The sequence below is a fragment of the Phaethon lepturus genome, unplaced genomic scaffold (genome assembly GCF_000687285.1).
Source record: "Phaethon lepturus isolate BGI_N335 unplaced genomic scaffold, ASM68728v1 scaffold27144, whole genome shotgun sequence".
NCBI classification, from domain to species: Eukaryota; Metazoa; Chordata; class Aves; order Phaethontiformes; family Phaethontidae; genus Phaethon; species Phaethon lepturus.
In genome coordinates, this window is record NW_010537555.1 from 176,051 (window position 1) to 183,212 (window position 7,162).

Below are 7,162 nucleotides of genomic sequence, written 5' to 3' on the forward strand. Positions count from 1 at the left end.
CTATGAGAAATTCTAAACTGAAAAATAGTCAATCTCATGGTAAAAGAGCAGTGACATGTTAACGTAGCAGTGATACAAAACAATCTCCAGAAATCAAACCTATCCAGGTCTAAGTTGGGAGCTACAGGGAACTTCATTGTCTCCCCACCAGATCATAGGCTAGTCTCTAGCTAGCACAGATTCACCTGCTACATGCTAGACAAGAAGAAAGTAAAGGACAGTAAAAACAACAACCACCGCCAAGAACCCAGTAGCAATTTACACTGTAGCTTAGCTGGGTTATATCTATGATACCTTAGCGGTACAAAATCTCTAGACACAGACCTTTTTTAAACAGCTGCTAGCTACATTTGCTTCCCTTCAAGAAAATTATGGACACAAAGCTGTGAAGTCCTTTAATCACACCTAAACATGAATACAATAGGAATACAGAGAGTAAAAGAGTTTTTCACATTTTACTTTTATTTTTGTTCCAGTGAGCTATGACACCTACTGTTTCTAATCCATCTTTCCTCTTACCCAGAAAATTATTCACTATATAGATACATACATGCTAGTGTAATCACAGTAATTATCTTTAAAAACTGAAAGGGAGAGCTTTCATCTTTGGTTCATTCAACTAGGACTTTAGATAAGCAACTTCACACACCTTTTAATTTTTTTTAGGCAAACCTTATGCTTTGGCAAAGTTTTTCTTTAGACAACAAAGCTGTGAGGAAGCAAGCAAAGAATTGTATGTGACTTCTTTCTTGAGATTTGTATTATTTTGAAAAGCCTCAGAGGCAAAGGAAGGAAATAGCAAACAAAAACAATAAAAAAATATAATGTTATTTAGGACATGTGAAATGACATTGTCAAAAGGTAAGTAAATGTCTCAGAAGTTTTTAAAGTCTCATCACTTAGGAATGCCACTGATAAATTCTCACGACTAAATAGTAATGCAGATACAGCACTTTTGAGCTAGTCTGTGCACAAACTTTGCACCAATTGAAATTTGGTTTTGATACAATAGATTTAATTAGCCAGACAGAAACTATTGTGTACCCATGAATAAATCTTTGTAATAGTGACTTTACATTGATCTTTTTTACACAGGCAAGAAATCAAGTAATGCTACATTGGTATAAATCAAATTATAGTGAAAGTCTTGGAAAATTCATCAATGGCTATGATTGATTTTTTTAAAAAGTACATCTCTGAGGTGCAAGTTTGTGCACCTTGGTTCAAAATAGTCATCAAAGAACATGTTAGAAATCATTCTGATTTCTTTCTTTGCCTTTTGCACTCTACGCTCTTCCCCCTCAAAGAAATTATGGAATTCATGGAACTTCTACATCAAGAATACAATGATGTTAGTGCTGAATTCAAAACATTTTGCATTTTCTATTCTAGTGCACATGGTTGTATCTGACTCTATGTGTTTTTAGGTGTCTCGTGTTTTCTGTCACTTCCATTTTGTGTTTCTTCTGCAAAAATTATATTTAAATCTTGCAGCACTTCACCTTGCAAGGAAAGAAAAGACTATCAGATCTATTATGCCCTCCAATTCACAAAACTCTGTAGATGTACATTATTGTCAATAAAATCCTTATTGTTGTGGTGCCTCTATAGGAAACAAGTAGGGGCACAAGGTAGCAGAAAGGGGCAGAAGGGTTAGAAATACACAGCAAGAGCTAAAGGGACACAATTTTCTTAGAGAATAGAAGATGCATCTCTGTGTGATCTATCAGTTCCTCCTGCGATCATCACACGTTGACCTCTGCTTTCTTTTCATTGTGAATATGCCCCAGGTAAGTTGATGTTATACTGCCTTCTATCTGCAGGTCTCCCACTGAAAGATTAGATACCAAAGACAACTCAAAACAGTAGGAATATCTTCTAAAACAACTGAGACAAAATCTGGTTTAGGAAGTGGACAACCCAGTTTTCACCTCAAGGTTTGGCTGCAGCTAGATATAAATTACAAAGGGTTGAAATATGTTACCAACTTTTTCCATTCCTTTCATTCTTAAAACTTTTTTTTACTCTTTATTAGTTCTAAGAAAAAAAAAAAACAAAACCAAATACTACTCATTACTCTGTTATATAAATGTTATAGGGAATTTGCTGCTGAGAGAAAAAAGGCGTGGGCTAGGCAGAATATATTGTGGGCAGCCATAGCCTGCGCAATATATGTCTAGAAGAGTCAACACTTCCTCTTTTTTATCTTATTCTTGCTACTCTTCATAGCAGGGGTGGGTGTGGGGGGTGTGTGTGTGCGTATTTCCTCAAACAAACATTAAACACTTTTTGTTTCTTTGAAACAAAGTCCACAGAGTCTTCAAGTAATGCCTCAGACCCCGTATGACAACTCCAGGTAATTTATTTGCCTTTACTTTCTCCTGGCTATATGACTCTGCCTTTGCCTTCACTGTCTGTGGTATTTTTTTTAATGAGTCAGAACAACTTGAATGTTCTTGTTAAGCCTGACAAAGAGAACTTGGCAAGTCCATTGGTTTTAATGGAGCATGTCTTTGCAATCGTCTATTTGTACTCATCCGGCACATGCTGGCATTGTTCAACATAAAAGCAGTATTTACTTTCTGCCAAAACAAAATTAAGTGGTACACTGTGATCTCACCCATGGTGAGATTTATGGTACAAGGTATTGTGCAAAAACAGAATAAATTACAAGACTGGAAAACTTAGAAAGCAAAGAGACAAGATGAGCTAAGAAGCAAGGGAAAAGAAAGAATGTCTTGGAAAAGATTCAGGGGTGTATTATGGGATACTGAAACTAAATTGCCAATGCCTTAACTGTATTTCAGATTTTTCTGTCTTTGACACTTCCAAAACTGTTCGTTCTCCACCTTTTCCTATTCCTTACCCATTCCCTAAAGGGGATGATGATTTTTTAGCTATTAGGATGAGACACTTTGCTGAGAAACTCAGTCCTTTACACTTATTTCAGCATTAGCTTATTCAAAACAAAAAATATTCTTCAGGTTAGGCCATTTAGCACATTCCACATTCAGCAGCAGCAATCTGACAAACTGTACATAAGCATCCTTGCTTAAGCTTGGGAAAGGGATCTGATAATTGAACCTTGACTCCTTCTCCCAAAAATTTTTCCAGGAGTGGAATAGGATTCACATAAAAAGCTAATAATTTCCATGGGGAGCAGGTTGGAGAACTGTGCCCTTTGCCAATTTATAAGCAATTACCCACTGTAGTGACCCAAGGTTATATCTATGCTCTGTTTGTTACACATTAAATATTTACATATGGACATTCAGTAATTAAGTGAATTAATTAGAGGATTTTTTTGACTGATCAATTCATCTTCTACTGAAAGAAATAGTAAGAGGTAAGTAGAGACAAATAAGTATTTTTGAGAAATAGCCACAGTGCAGGGTAGGAGGAAACAACCTAGAGAAAAATCATTTAATGATGTGTATCAACAGCATTTTTCACTTGACAACCGTTAGTTGACTACTCAGAAAAAGCTCTTCCAAAATATTTCTCAACTTTAAAAAATTGCTTCAAAGTAAGTTTACTCACCAAGTCATATTCTTTGTTTTCTTTTCTTTTTTATTATTATTAACTTTAATATGCCTAGATGATCTCCTTGTTAAAGTATTTCTTACCATTTCTGTGCCACTCTCCCTTAGAAAAGTGAAGGTATTAAAATGTTTGTATTTGTTTTTTAGCAAGAGCTGACAAGCTTTTACTTCCTTTCTTTCCTTCTGTCTTCTGACGTATAAAATGGCTAACTGTACTCTTAAAAAAAAAAAAAAAAAAAAAGTCAGCTGTCTGCAAGGGTTTGAGTTCCAGGGCCAGGGTGGGATAGCAACAGATGGATTCAAATAGGTGTACAGATCCAGTGAAATAAGTTTGCCTAACACTGACATTCATTCCCTTTCTTTGGGGGGAAGATGTGATATTCTAAAGAGAGTTAGTGGACAAATATTGGAGTTATAAAAAGAAAAGATCTTTCATCAGCCACATCAGAGAAAAACTTGAGTGTTAGAGTGGAAGTGACTGAGGACTAACAAGAAGTTGTATTATATGGGAGCAAAGAAAGTATGCTAAAGGAATAGACATTACACTCTGTAAAGTATTAACTTGCTCTAATTTATACCAAAACCTGAAAGAAGTGGTGTTTATTATTTTGTAAGTGCTTCAGAAATCTCTAACAGATATAGAATAGATATCTGCTTCTGTCATCAGAACAGTACAATTAATGTACCAGTTAGTCTGGGAAGACACAGCAAGAGGAATAATTTGGTCACATCTGTGAAAGGGTAGCAGACAAGTGTCCCAGGATTATACCAAACAGACTGTGCAAATATCTAAACTCAAATGAGCTTGGCATACTGAAACCCAAACCAGAGCAACCAGGATTGTCCAGGAGTAATTCCATCAAACAGGTGAGAGGCAGTCCTTTCAGAAAATCTGCTTGTTACAGCAAGAGCATGGAAGTAAACAAATGTAGAGAGACAGTTTTGCTGCCAGAACGAGAGAGAGGTGTGTGTATCTCAGAATGATGCCTACCAACAGGAAAAGATATTCTTTGTTTACTTTCCTGAGTAACGACATGTTGGCATATCAGTGAGGTGATCTTGCCCAGACTCACTACTTGGTGCTAGAATTGATTTGAGACAGGATAAAGAGGGATGAGGAAAGCGCTGGTACGTGATCTGGTTCAGTGAGAGACAGCTCTACCGTCTGGTGGTTGGCTAAGCAGCTGTTCAAGCCTGGAAGTAAAACTAATTAAAATACTGTGACAAGAGGAGGAGTTCAGCGTATGGTTATTGATGTTCATAAGAATAAAGGTACACTGAACATAACACACAAAACAAGAATTCATTAGAAGGAAGTGTGTTCATAAAATAGGAACCTTCCAATGAACGGATGTGATAAAGCTAGTACTGTAGTCACAAGTAGACCTAACAGCGTCACCGCCATCAGAGCAGTTAAGTCCCTGTTTATAGCAAAGAGAGATGGCAGCTACTGTGTAAACCCTAAACCTGAACATAAATACTTTACTTATGTAGCTGTTTCTTTGCAAGAGATTTCAAGTCAGGCTTTGGATAATGCTGAGGCACATGCTTCATGACAGAGACCACCATCCCTCTTTTCCCCACCACCCTAAACATGCACTCCAGTGTACAGTTCCTCACATTTTACTAAACAAATACAGCTACATTCAGTAGGCAAGGACAGGAATGACATATCCTGAAATTAGTAAGTACTCCAAGATCCAGTCTCCATCTTTACATGAAACGCCTTTTTTTGGCTTGCCACACATTATGACTGACAATGCTATTCCCAGATACTAAAGCCTCACACTTTCCCTAAAATTTCTAGAACAGGCTTCAGTCTCTACAGACAACTTAATTTCTAATGACTGTCTAAATGCAGTCAAGATGAAGAGTCCAGTTTAGATACTGTGGAACCTGGGTCTATGCTTGTGTTTTATAAACTGTTATGAAACTCACTGCAGTTCATCTCCCTCTTTATACCATATTCAGGAGCCAAGGAAGCAGAAGTGTCAGAAATATGAAGTTGTGTCATCACTAAAGCAAAGAAATAGCTTTCTCGAGGTCCACTGCATTTGCCTACCACTTGCAGTGTTTATTCAGTTATATTTAAGACTATAAATTCTTTGGAAAAAGGACTACCTTCCTGTTAGTAGCAAAACTGGTCCAGCCTAGACTCATGTAAAGTGACTGTTAAGTTTGCCTCTTGACATGAAAAGCCTTCACAATAAATTTCTCTGCATCCTCCTAAGAAAAACTGAGAAAAGTAAGCTTCAGCTAAAATAGGAAGTCAAAATATTCTTGAAAACAAAGTAAGCTCTCCTCCTAATCTCATTTTCTTGCATTGTAATATTAGAAGTGTGTGGATAGCATTTTGGGGAAAGGTATTTTTTGATTCTACACCAGCAAGGATTTATCAATCACATGATCTCTCCCCGAACTTTGCAAATTTACCACAATTTCTGAATGAAAAGAGGTTGCAGTGATTCATCAAGAATAAAAACAAAATGTGATGCCAGACATGTTAAAGTCTGCTACCATCCACTATATCTGCTAGATCTTCAGAACTTTGGTTTAGTTAATTGATTATCAACCCAAATGCACTTACTTTCAGTGGTGAAATAGCTTCAGGTCTATACAATGTCCTAGTCTATGCCTGGGCTCCCTAGACTCTCTTGCAGTACAAACAATTACTCATAACAGCTACTTATGCAAAACAAATTGCTTTGTGTTTCACAGTTGCTTACACTGTCTTAGAGGATACGTCCTACTGTAAAGTGGGACTAAGTGCTAAGCTGTCTGACACAAGCAGTATTTGGTGTCTTTAGAAGAAAGGTCATCTGCTTGCTCTTACTTGGGATAAAGTAATATCACATTCTGTAATAATGCATTGAATGGAAATATTTGCAACACAAAGGAGGAGTTCAGAAGAGGGAAACCAAACTGAAGACAGAAGCTGAGAGTGCAGGAGGGACCTGCAACTTAATTGTTAAATGTAATGATGCATTGTTATCAAATTACAAAACGAGAAAAGACGTAGATGTAAGGATACTATAGGTGGAAGCTGAGGATTCAGACAAACTAATACTTTTTTATGGAACTGGAAATAATGACAGATTTTAAGACTTTCCGTAGGAATAGCCTTCAATCTCCTCATAAGGTTGTCTGATAACAGTTTAGGAAAGCAGTATGGTCTGTTGGTTTCATTCCATTGCGAATTGGATGAATTCTCAATTTGTATTTACTTTCCCCTTTCTCTGTTCAGTTTTGGGCCATTCCCCAAACATTTATATTTGTACACATACTTCAGGACAATAAAGTGACTATACCTGGTTGGCAGATAGTTCCAGACGCTACATACTCTATCGAAACCTGTGTTAAAGTTTCTGCCCCAAAACAAACTCTCTCTGCCTCATGTAAACTGAAACGCAGATGACTAAGATTTTAGAAGTAAGTTTTAAATATAATGGAGAACCATACCTCAGTGACGCCAAGGAGTCCAGTTTGGGAGGCAGCTGTTTTCCCACAGTGGAGGAAAATAGTCAAGGCCCAACCTGCAATCACACACTACCTTAACAGAGGCCTGGCACCGTCAGCACAGCTCACACTCGATCACTTACGCCGATTCAGCAGAACTATTC